The sequence below is a fragment of the Leopardus geoffroyi genome, chromosome B3 (assembly GCF_018350155.1).
Source record: "Leopardus geoffroyi isolate Oge1 chromosome B3, O.geoffroyi_Oge1_pat1.0, whole genome shotgun sequence".
In the NCBI taxonomy this organism is placed as follows: domain Eukaryota; kingdom Metazoa; phylum Chordata; class Mammalia; order Carnivora; family Felidae; genus Leopardus; species Leopardus geoffroyi.
The window spans coordinates 143,188,727-143,201,675 of record NC_059337.1 but is presented as its reverse complement, the minus strand read 5'-3'; the positions used below and the strand labels follow the sequence as shown (position 1 = coordinate 143,201,675).

The following is a 12,949-nucleotide window of genomic DNA, read 5'->3' as shown; positions in this document are numbered from 1 at the left end:
ATGATCTTTGGTTCATAGCACACTTATCATTGGTTCATGCATGGCCTCCTGTATTACCAACATATGAAACTATCTGTTTCTTTTAAGTAATACAGTCAACATCCATGAGCAAACCATTCCAACCAAGAGCAAGCAGTGTCACTTACATCAGCCTCCAGGCTCCTTACCCACAGAGGCAAGCTGTTTATCATTACAGATGACTAATCAGCTCTAGTGCATTCTTTCTGTAGAACAGAAACCAAGCATTAAAAAAAATGAAAGGTATTAGATTTAAAACTTTGTAAATTAATGTTAATTGTGAAATCCCAGATTAGCTATAATCCATGGCTTGTACCACATTCTCAATATTGGTCCATGCTTGGCCCTCCTTCTCATCACTGACCCAAAAACAGCATTCTATTTTTAATTGACTTGACCAATTAATGGTTCTCAATTGTTATTCTGGTGAATACCATAGAATTGATCACCTAAAATAAGAATGATGACCATGACCAAAATTAAATAAATAAACAAAAAACCCCACTAATTCCAAATTTGATGGACAAAAAAAGAAGGACAAAAAAAAAAAAAAAAAAAAGAATGATGGCTATTACCAACATCTGTCTTTATTCTTTTTTTCCTATACAGTGACAGCCACAGGTAGGGAGACCTCACATCATTTCCCCGGTAGGGTTCCACGCTTCTCTGTCTCCTATTCTCTTCCTTTCCAACAGGGAAGTATGGAGGTGTTTCCAACACAACCTGTTTACCCCATGAGGACAGAGATCCCATCTCTGGAAGTTTCGGCATGAGGAGAGTCACATCCAAACCAGAAGTGAATCATGATGGTCTGGACTTTGAACTGAAGCACTGACTGCACAGAATCTGAATAATCTTAATTCTGGGATAATGAGATATTATTGTCATAGGCCCATGTTTGCCATCTCTGGTTTTATTCCTTAATCTGTTCATTCATTCATTTACTTATTTATGAACACCCTCAAAAACTTTCCAGCCAAAGATTTAAGAACATCAACTGTTACTTACATTTCTTAATGTACCTTATCCATCCAAATAAGATTCAAAATTCTCATAAATATTGCATGATTAAATGAACTATGGCATGCCCATTTCGTGCAAGAGAAAGCAACCGTTTAAAAAATGAACACCCTGGATCATTTTCAATGGCTTTCACCTGTATAGAATTAAAATAATCAGCCTTAGTTTATGAAACATTATCCTCATTCATCTACACTTGGCCCTTTTTAATTTAAGCCTTTAAAAAATCACAAAACCATACTTACGAATCTTACCCAACAAATAGAAAACTACAAATATCTATGCCTCTATGAGCATCGCTTTCACCAAGTAAACACCCCAAATTCATCCAGGCGCAAGTGTCTATATAAACCATAATGTATGAATTAATAGTAAAATGCTATTAAGTTAGGTAAAATAGCATAGATTTTTTTTGTTTTAATGTCCTTCAAATCTGTATGATTATGTAATCATAAATCACAAATCTTGTCTTCGTTAGTCCACTCTTAATCCTTTCCTATTTTATTTAGGCATGCATTCATTTATTTTTAATAAATCAATAAACACACATGAACTCACCCCTCAACCCAAGATTCATAAGAAAAGGCAACAATTATATTTATATAAAGAGATATACATGTTCTGTACACATATACACATACCTACAATTAATGTACATGAATGTAACTGTTTCTTTTTACAGAGAGCAATGATTTACGCCAAATGAGATCCATCATGTTGGTTCATGACAGTCTCCCCGTTGGTCTATGCTTGGCCATCTTGGATTTCATTTGTGCCTATTCACGTTTAATAATACAGACACATCCATCAGCCAACCACCCAGCTTACAACAATAACACGAACCATCACTCATGTTGGTTGATCCATGGTTCACTTGCCAGAGAGGTCACAGCCAAGATCTCGATCAACAGAGCGTCAATAGACCCACTCTGGGGCCTCTGTTCTGCGGAACACAAGACAGTTATTAAAAAGGATGAAACAACCCAGGTATTTTTTAATGGTCATCAGGTGAGCAGCACAGGACTAAATCACAGTTTGGTTCATGACACAGGATCGCCATTGGCCTAAGCGTAGGTCTCATTGTACACATCTTCTTATTTAACAATTTTATAAGACACATGCAAGACCTAATAAAAAAAAAAAAAGAATGACACCCATTACGAGTATCTGTCTCTATGCTCTTACCCACAAAGGAACCAGCCCAGATCTTCTTCCTAATGGACTCAGATATGCAGAGTTGAAGTAATAACAATCTTTGATTCCAGGTATAATCGCGTCATTGTTTCCTACTTATCCCTTTTACTGTTTTCAGTTATTTTTTAAAATACAATAAACACATCAGGTCAGCACTAATGCAGAACCAAAACAGCGATCCGTACTTATGGTAGTACTTATATACCAATGCTTCTTATCCACAGAGGTAAGAGCTTTGTTTTCGTTTTATGGTTTTAAGTGGTCCACAATTATACCTAAGTGGATTCATCTGAATCCATAATTCATAAAACATTATCTTTGGTGGTTCATTATCAGCCCTCTTTCATTCTGTCATTTCTTTTATTTACTCATCTAATTCATATTTAACGATACAACGAACACACTTGAATCCACCATTTAGGTCAAGACCAATGACTGGTCTATAGGGCTATTGATACACTTCCTACCGCCATCCCAACACCTTTGTATTTACTGGGCTTTGTCTCTGTTTTGTTTTGTTTTGTTTTGTTTTTTAATAACTACCATTGGATAGAACAGATTACTCATAACCCTTGTTTAAAAACACATCCTCGTCATTGGCCCATGCTTGGACCTCTTTAATTTTATTTATGCATTCATTCATTTTTAACTATTCAGTAAAACCCATTAAGCCCCACCCACAACCATCCACAGTTTCCCTCCCCACAAAGATCTTTCCTCTCTGGTGAAAAATCCCAGTGCGCCCATTCTATGGAACACAAAACCCCATTCAAAGGAAGAAACTAGCCTAGACGTTTCTTGTTTGTTAATGCCAAGTTAGCAGACCTAGATTCATCGTAATCTTTTGTCCAGAATACATTCTCACAATTGCCGTATTCAAGGTCTTCATTATGTTATTTATTCTTTTATTACTTTCATAATAAAATTAATAACCACAAACCACTCCAATCTCTTTTTACGTCCCTCGGTTGTGGAGAATTAATCACGATCCTTGGTTCAGGGTTGCTTCTGGCCACTGCCCCAGGGCGGTTCGTCCCCCTCTCATTTCACTGATCCTTGAAACCCATAAACAACCACATGACCCCCACCTCCAATGCCCCCCCACTCTTAGCCCCTTGCTGCCCTCTGCCTTCAATGGTCACTCCCGAGCCTCCTGAGTGCCCTCCCCTCCCCCTTTCATGTATATAAAATTTTATCACATATATGTATTCTTTACAAATATTTTCCACGGGGCAGCGGCTGGCGGGGCCTCTGCAGGCCTCCGTCAAGGGGGACAATTAATACATACGACTGCCTGAAGAGCACACCAGCCAGGGGATGGTAAAAGGACTCAAACCCAGATCCTGGAACGCTGTCTGCCATCTCTACTTGGCATGACTACGTGCTCACCGTCATAAGGCACCATGACCAATGGTGAGAGCATACGTGCCCACATCACGCTACCCGCCTCCAAATCCAGCCTCGACCCCGGACGAGCTGGGCAACATCAGACGAGCTAACTGACCTTTCTATGCCTGTTTCCCCATCTGTGAGATAGTCCCAGCCCTGGTCCCTGAGCAGAAGTAGCCATTATTTTTCACACCAAAGGCAACCAAGTAAACTCCCCCACCCCCACCCTGTCTCTGAGCCCCTCGCCCAAATCTTTGTTCCCTCTGTAGCAGCGCCCGAGCTGTGGTGCTAGACAGACAGACAGACCAGGTTCCACCCCAGCAGGCACTCATGAGCTGTGTAACTGCAGAGACGTGACCTGGCCTCTCTGTCTTGTGCCCCGACTTGGGCGATTTGTAGACTGAGGACAGCGGCACCCTCGTGGGTCCAGCGTGAGGGTGCAGAGAGCTACCGACAGTTCCTCAAGCAGCTCCCACCCTGCACACCCCCCTCCCAGACCCACCCACCCACCCCACTGGCCAAACAGCCCCCCCCCCCCCGCCCAAATCTGATTAGAGAAACGAATTATCTCGATGCTCAGGCCAAGCCGAGGGTTTCGGGAAGGATGGGCCTCGGGCAGGAAATTGTTGGGATCTGTTCTTTTTTGGACACGGCATCAAAGCTTAAACAAGTGCCCTGGAAAATAGAAATCCATCTAAGGGATGCGCTTTCGAAAACTAAAATTCATTGCGTGAAATGGGGCTGCCCTCGGGGGGGTCTCTGCCAGGAGATCCTTGACGTTCAAATTGTTTCCCAGAAACTCCAAAGGCTTCTGCTCTGACCCTTACTGACAATATAGCCATTTTCCTGCCTACCCTCTCCCAGACAGGCCTGGTAGGTGCCCAGCACGCTGACCACGGTGCCACTCTGGAGACACAAAAAGTTAAAAATCAATTAGGTTTAAAACCGTACATATGTTACGGATGCGTGTGTATCAGGTAATACACACATACATGTATCCACTTGGGGACTCTCCTAAGAGAGTCATGGGAAGAGCGCTAGGCTGGGAACCTGGGCTCCTGCCTTTGCCTTCATCACACTGCGCGGCCTCGGCCAAGGCCTTTCCCCTCTCTGAGTCTCAGGTGGCAACGACCCACCAGTCTGCCCTCCCTCCCAGGTGGTATGGAAGCGAAAGGCATAAAGTTTAAGTGCAAGTTCCCTCCAAGGAGCAGAGGATCGTTAATGGTGTACCTCCTGTACCCAGCACGTAGTGTTCACAGCATGCCTTAGCATACATTATCTTGTTTGATCCTCACAGCAGTCCTGTGAATTACACATAATAATCATAATTAGCCAATATTGATTGAATGCCTACTCTGCACCAGGCACCATGCTGCCTGCTTTGCATGCATCGCCAGTCTTCTGGGGTGGGTACAATTCAACAGCATCTCTTTTTTTCTCCCCCACCCCCTCCAAAAGTCCTATGCACACGTTTTGTGGCAGGCACTGGTCTAGGTCCTGGGATATCGCAATGAACCAGACAAAATCTGAGAGCTACTATCCCCTGGGTAGAGACAGAACAGACAACATTAAAAATAAATAAGTACGATATGTGGTATACGAGCCAGTGATAAGAACGATGAAGAAAAACAAAGCAGGAAAGGGACAGCAAGCAACAAGAAGGACACAAACCCCACCGAGGTGATATCTGAGCAAACATTATTAGTTCCATCTTACACACGAGGGAACTGAGCCTCAGAAAGGTTAAGTGACTTACAAGTGGTCACACAGCAAGGAAGATGCTGAGCCCCAGAGTCTTGTCTTCCCTACTGCTCCCCACTGCCTCATTTTTGTAGTTCTTGATCTCTGATGCCCCACTGTCAGCATACAAGGTGAGTGTGTGAATACGTGTGTGGGTGAGTAGAGGGGTTCGTCTGACCTCCCACACAGACAGTCTCAGGAGCACAGGGCATCTCCAGGGTATACTAATAGCCCTGGGTGAATAAATACACCGTCCTTCTTAGAGAAGGTGCAGCGGTGACAGTTCCCACAGGACTTGCACAGACACTGCGTCAGGTCATGCTAAAATCATATCATGCACCCATCGTAGCCAGCAAGTAAGCACAGATGCTAACCCCATACCTGTCACTTAGCCAGTAGGGCATCCAGAGGTACCCTTCCCCCAGGAACACCCCCGCGTGCAGCTGTCCACTGCCTAGGCTTAAGTGGCAAACGTTCTACCCAGAAAGGGGAGGAGGTCTCCCAGTCCTCATGGCCTCCATGAGGTAAGACTCAACGGAACAATTCTTTGTTCCAGCTGGCCACTCTCAAAAGAGCAAATAAAGAAACATTTCTAAAGTGATTATTTTCTCCTCCCCCTGATCAAAAAAAAAAGAAGAAAAAAACAGATAGAGAAATAAATTTGAGAAGAACATATATAAGAGCTTAGGGAACTTGCCCACTGCTTCTAGAAGCCATGAAGTTGAACCAAGACAACTTGATTGCTCATCTTGCCCTCCTCCTCAGCTTCTTTTCAGCTCCCATTCAATCTCTCTGTAATTCTCAATACCTCCAAGGAAATTCCTTCAGGGGACTTTCACCTATTCTGAGGCTTAACATTTCATTAGATGGATCATATCCATTTGGTGTATATATTTCTCATTTCCCTAACTGGAGATAAAGTCTTCTAGTCTTAAATTAATACATGTGTTTCTATTTCACCGACTCCCTCTCCAAAGGCAAACTCACATGCCTCTCTGAGCTATATGCCCCAGCTATCTGCAGAACGCGTAAAACGATCTCAGCAGCCAGAGATATTGAACATCTCAATAAAAACAGTTACGACAATTATAATTTTAACTATCATGAAATATTTATTGAACACTAACCATATGGGGAACATTGTTTTAAGCACTTTAAATGTTTAAATCATTTAATTTTCAAATACCCATTAATAAGGTACTGTTGGTATCCCCATATTACAAGTGAGGAAACTGAGGCACAGAGGTTAAATACTCACTAAACTAGTCAATGTCAGACCCGTGAATTAAGCCTGAGCATCTGGGATATGTATAACAGGACTTAGCCCATAAGCAGATTATCAAAACATATCTGGCTGAATTTGAGCCAGGCCTTCAGGGAGGCTTGCTGATCTGTCTTTCAGCCCTCTGTCTGATTCCCTCTAGGCTGATTCCTTGTATACCTCCAGGCTCTAGAGTCATTTTTACACCTGCTTCCCTTAGCATTCAGTCCTAATAGGAACTACTGGAAATTTGACCGAATTGTACTGCAAGAGGTCAGTGGTGTGTTTGACCTTTATATGTGTGATAGTCACAAGTAGGACAAACTAGAGAAGGTGTTACTTGAGAAATAAATTTAGAGTCTGGGGGATAAGAGGTCCAGCTCCCTGATAGACCAGGAGGGTGAGTTTAACAAGGGTTAACCCCAAGGAGTGACATTTTTTTTCAGGCACAGTCTTAGAGAAAAAGAAATGGGAAGAGGGTAGGAGTTTAGAAGGAAAAAGCAGACTAAGGTCCAAATCCTGGTTCCCTACGCGATTTGGGGCAAGTCACTTATCATTCCTAAACCTCAATTTTCTTGTATCTTAATTGAGGATGGTAATTGCTATGATGGAGGGTCACTGTGATGATTTAGGGGAGATAAAATCATGCCAAGTAGCTACCAAAGGACTGGGCATGTGGTTGGGCTCAGGGCTTAGTCATCCCGAGCCAGCAGAAGAAGGCTGCCTGCTGTTTCTCATCATAGTGTGAAAACCACTGAGACTGAGAGTCGCTGCTGAGAAGCTCCAGCACCACAGCCAGGGCCTGGTGTCTGTGAGCTGGCAGGAGACCTGTTGTCCCAGAGCCACCTGAGCCAGTCAGTACACTCAGAGGCAGAACAAAAGGCAGGAGCTCCACCAGCAAGCTCCACTCAGAGGAAACATCTCTTCAGAGACCAAGAAAGCCTTTGATCTTGGTGAGAAACTGACTACTCTCTCTTCCCCATCCATCTTTCCACCCTCTGTACGTGAATTTGTTCACCCATCTCGCCAGCAGGCATCAGCCTCCACACCACCTCTCCACCTGCTGATGCCTCACGGAGGCAGGCCTCCATCCATCAGACCCCCCATCCCTCCTTCCACCTCTCCATTATGTACAGGAATCAGACAAACCTGGATTGGAATCCTGGGTCTTGCTTCCTAGCAGAATTTGGGCAAGTCACTAACCTCTCAAAGTCCTCTCACCTGTGAAATAAAGGGAAAATCTGCTGCAGCTGGGGTGACGATTTAAAGACAGAGTGGACATACCAATGCCTGGCCTGAGCAAATGTTCATCCCCTGTTTCTGCAAGTGGGCCAGGATCTATACAAGAGAAAAAACCGCTACATCCCGCAAGACATACAGAGAAATGCATTTTATTTTTATATTTTGAATCTCCAGTGTTTTACTGGTGTGCAGTCCCCCGGGACATCCAGAGATGGGCGGTGGCCAGAGCAGTTCGGGGTCCTGGTCCCTCCTGGACTCGCAGCAGAAAGTGCCACCTAGTGGACTGGCAACCAGTGGGGTCCCTGGTAGGTCCCTGGTAGGGTTGCTGTCTGCTGTCGGGTGGAATTCTGAGCCAGCCGGAGGTCCCAGTCCCCAGACTGCACTGCCCTTGTTCGGATGCAGTTCACCCACGGCACTCGGGGGCCCCGGACTGCTGGGACCCTTTTGCTTTGTGGATGATAGCTAGCTCGCTTTTGCCTACCCTGGCCCAACTCCCCTTTAAATGTTTCCAGAATTGGGCTCTGTGCTGACAGGTCAGAGCCTGGAGGCTGCTTTGGCTTCTGTGTCTCCCTCTCTCTCTGCCCCTCCCCTGCTTGCACTCTGTGTGTGTGTGTGTGTGTGTGTGTGCGCGCGCGCGCGCGCGCCTCTCTCTCTCTCTCTCTCTCTCTCAAAAATAAATAAATAAATAAATAAATAAATAAATAAATAAATAAATTGTTTCCAGGAAAAGAAAAAAAAAGAATATTCTAGCACCTCCTAGTTGCTGAGTGTCTGTCACCCATCAGAAACAGGGCTGGGGGCTTCATGTGCATGGTCTCTAATCCTCTAAATGACCCTTAGGGAGACCCAGAAGTTGCCCCATTTTCAGTGAGAAAACTGAGATTTACTGAGGTTGGGTTATTCACTTAAGGCGAGGGTCACACAGTCAAACCCCTGGACTTGTGGCTGCACTTACCTTCTGTAAGCCCAGCGCCCCCCCCTGAAAATGCAGGAAAGATTTTGGACACTGCTTCGAACGCGCCAACTGCAAGAGAAATTTATGAGTCAACTGGGGATGTTTGAAGGCTGAATAGATGTTGGATGACATTAAAGAAAGGCTGTTAATTTTTTAACTGTGAAAGTGGCATTGTGGCTATGTTTTTAAAACAGAAAAGAGTCCTTCTTTTTTAGAGATATGCACTGAAATGTGCTCGGAGGAAACAATATGGTGTCTGGAGTTTGCTTCAAAATAGTCTGGGGTGGGGGTTGGAAGAGGTCAGTGCAAGGCTCAGACCAAACAAGAGGGGCCGACAGCTGTTGGCACCTGGGCGGCAGCAATGTGAAAACTGTGTACATTGTAATAAAAATAGGTATTCCTTCCTCTGCTTTTGTGTTGCTTCAAAGTTTACGGAATAGAAGGTTTTAAAGACCAACAGGTAAAAATACAGAGCAGGAGGGGAGGGGGCAAGAAAAGGGAAGCCATTTAAAAAAGCAAAGGGGCCCAGGGTCCAACCTCAATGTTGGGGGGTATTAGGGAGCTGATTCATAGGAACGAATGCCTCCAAAGTGGAAAGGGTAGGGCCACCTGGGTAGCTCGGTCGGTTGAGCATCTGACTTCGGCTCAGGTCGTGATCTCACGGTTCGTGGGTTCGAGCCCCGCATCGGACTCTGTGCCGACAGCTCAGAGCCTGGAGCCTCCTTTGGATTCTTCGTCTCCCTCTCTCTCTCTCTCTCTCTGCCTCTTCCTCTCTCTCTCTCTGTCTCTCTCAAAAATAAACATTAAAAAAAAAATTTTTTTTTTAAGTGGAAAGGGTACAAGAAAGGGGCCAGGGCTGGTGGGAGCAAGCCGTTCTGAGTTGGGTGGATTAAGGAGAAAGGACTAGGGTGCAAGGGTGCTAAGGAACAAGATGCCCAGCAGCCACCCCCAGGCCCTCGTGCCTCCCTCAGACCCCACCCCCGTGCTCCCCCTAGGCCCTCCAGGCCCCTCACAGACTCTCCTGCCTCCCTCAGACTCCCCATGTTCCCCTCAGACCCTCCTGCCCCCCAGGGGTGTCCTGTCAACCTCTTAACTGGCTCTAAAGGGACCTGACAGCACCCCCCTCCTCCAGGGCCGAGGAGTCCTGAGGAGTCCACCTGAGGAGTCCTTCCTGAGCCCAGCTTGGCTGGTAAGGATTCAGCTCTCTAGCTTTCAAATGCCTTTTTTTTTTTTTTTTCTGGCTTTATTTTTTAGTTGGTTTTTTGGAAGGAAAGGAGTTAGTGCTTTTGCCCTCAAACTGTGTACCAAGCTGCTTTCACTGTCCTGAACCCCTTTCTCCCCCCTCTCTCAGCGTCCCCCTTCTCCATCAGTCATATCTCCCACCGCAAACCGACAAACGCTAGACCCCAGGTCCAACCAATTGCCCCAGACCCTAGGGACCAGCACAGGCCCCTCCACCTCTCCCCCAGTTCTGGCCGGTCCACAGTGGCCAGACTCTCTGTGCAGGGCGGGGGTGGGGGGGCTTCCTGGACACCTCGCCACCCTGGAAACGCTCCCTCCCTCACCCCTCATTCCTCATTTTGGAAAGTCTGCCGGCCACCCAGCGGACAGTTCCTCCCACCAGACCCTCAGGCAGCCTGCTGCATTGCAGCACAGCCCTCAGTGAGGGAGGGGTGCAGCCTGCAGCCACCCCGAGCCAGAGCCTGTCACCCCCCGCCCAGCTGTCCCGGGGCAGGGACTGGCCCCCTCTCCCCGCCCGCATTTAAAAGCGCAGCTACAAAACCAAAAGCACCAGCCCCTACTGACTGTCTCCCCCTCCTCACTTTCCGGGCTCAAAAATGTGGCCCAGGCAGCCCCCTTGTGGCACTTGGGGGCGCCACAGACTCTTGGCTGGTGTCTGAAGAATTCAGACTGTCTGATTCCACTGCACCGTGAGTTGGCACAAATCTTAAGTGGCCCAAGTCCTACCCGATGCAGACCTGGCTCACCGCCTCTCTGAGTCGGGGGCACAGCTCTCCTCCCTCCTTTGCTCCCTCCTCACTCCCTCCTCCCTCGGCCCTCCCTCCCCGGAGCCAGAGCTCTCCTGTTGAATACTGCTCCGAAGCAGACAGGTGTCTGAGGACTGGAACGGTGGTGGGGGGTGCAGGGAGGCTGTGGGAACAGGGGCTTTTCTCACAGTGACATTTGGTTTCCATCACCATCTCACGTTTGGGGAAACTGAGGAGCAGGGAGGCTCGTAGTCCCTGTGCCTGTCAGAAAAGGGGCTGGAGACCCTCCCTCCGAGAGTGGGTTCCAGCTTAGAGCGGCTCCCTGAGGTGAGGGGCTGCCCTGATGACTCCCCTTCTCCCCCCCCCACCCCCCCACTCTCAGCCATCACGCCCTCATCCCCTCCAAAGCCAGTCCTTCCCAGGAGGAAGCTCTAAGTGCTCTCCCCCCACCACCACCCTCCCCCCTCCCCCCTCCCCCCCCCCTGCCATGAACTCCAACCTCTCTAACGCACCGTCCACATAAACAAGCCCCAGCCCCCTCCGTCTCTATCTGCAATCTGCTTGGAGGTGGGCAGGGCCCTCTCCGCATCAGGTTAATAATGCCATTTTCATAAGCCTCTGCCCATAGGTGCTCCCACCTAATTTTGAATCTGCCCTTCAAACGGATTGGGCCACAGAGGAGCTGGGATCTCAAGCACCGCTGGGAGGTGCTTACAACTAATCAATCTATCCCCTGCCCACCCACGCCCCCCCAGCACTCAGCACTGCCTTGCTGAACAGTCTTCGGCAGCAGGGTGTGGTGGGGAGCTTCCGACAGCCTGGGGTTCCATCCTAGCCCGACCTCACACCAGCTGAGAGACGGTGAGTATGGGATTTCACATGTCCCTGCCTCAGTTTCCTCATCAACTGAATGGGGATGATGAGGCTGGTGCTCAGAGTTTTCACTGGGGTGAGTCCTAGGCAGACAGCCCGGCCCCTAGGCAGGGCTCCAAGAAACCTCCACTGTTATCATCCCCCCCTTGATCACTTGATGCATGGTGACTTACTCCCTGTGTCTCTCCCCCACCAGGCTGAGTTTCCAGGACAGGAAGCTGACCGGCACTGCTTGGTGGCCAGCCTCCCCCTCGGGTCTGGGCCTGAGAAGGTAGGTACGCTGTGGTGGTTTGGAGAATGGGCGCATGGGTGGATGGCCGTTTCTCACGGTCTGTGGGATGCCCAGACCCCACTGGGTTTCTGGCTCCCAGAGGCCCCCCACCACTGCCTAAGCTAGCCCTTCTATGCAGCGGCAGGGAAAAGTGTTCCCTCCTGCCTCACCCTGGGGCCCCTGGTGCAGTCACATACAACGCGAATTCTTGATGCAAGAAATGCAGAAAATGCAATAAATGCGGTTTCTGCCGCCTGCTGCATCTACTGTGAGCTCACAGGCCAGGGGCTGCCTCTGGCTGACATGTTTCGTGCGGTTGAGCCCACAGAGGGGTCTCCGGCAGGCGAGCTTCCCGTCTGTACTCGGGGCAGGGTCTCCCGAAAGGCCAGACGGTTTTCCTCCTCGCACGCCACTTGTTACACGTGCGCCTCCCTCCCTGGGTCCCGCTGTCTACTCCGTAAGCGTTCATGAAGTGTCTGATGTGTGCGAGGCCACTCTTATCTCATTCCGTCTCACGGGGAGGGAGCCCCGCTCTTATCTACTTTTCAGGGGAAAGCCGAGGCTCTGAAAAGCAGAGGGAATCGCGTGGTCTCACAGCTAGGAAGCGGGGAGTCCGGCTCGGGCTGGTGTGTCTGTCTCGGGAGCCCCCCAGCCCCACCGCGGCCGCCTGCTGCCGCTGCTGCTGCCGCTGCTGCGGGCTGACCAGGGCCGGCCAGCCGCCAGCGGCTCCTGCAGAAAAGGCAGGGGGTTGCATAGAGAGCGTTCTCCCTGGCAACTAGCAAAGGGGCCATAAAAAACGGAGGGCTCAGACGCCGCTTCACAGAGAGATCCGAGCAGCTGGACTTGGGAGGGGAGACCCGCGCCCTCCCCTGGGCTCTCGGCAGAACAGCAGGGCAAAGGGGCTCCGTCCCAGACCCAAGCGGGGCAGGGGCAGAGGCGCCCGGGACAGGTGTAGACGGCTGTGATCGGGACGGGGACGGGGACCCCAAATCTGATCC

The 12,949-nt window shown here is 48.6% G+C and overlaps 1 long non-coding RNA gene across 11 annotated transcripts in view; it reads right to left on the bottom strand.

Moving 5' to 3' along the window:
* LOC123584324 overlaps window positions 1-12,949 on the bottom strand; it is a 91,896-nt gene that overhangs the window by 69,376 nt on the left and 9,571 nt on the right. For all 11 annotated transcript variants that reach the window (XR_006705329.1, XR_006705326.1, XR_006705325.1 and 8 more), the window contains 6 exons: window positions 8,820-8,888; window positions 7,772-7,843; window positions 4,852-4,923; window positions 1,882-1,981; window positions 1,027-1,174; window positions 147-224 (listed from right to left, as the gene is read on the bottom strand). This is a non-coding gene — a long non-coding RNA (uncharacterized LOC123584324). The remainder of the gene's footprint in view (window positions 1-146; window positions 225-1,026; window positions 1,175-1,881; window positions 1,982-4,851; window positions 4,924-7,771; window positions 7,844-8,819; window positions 8,889-12,949) is intronic.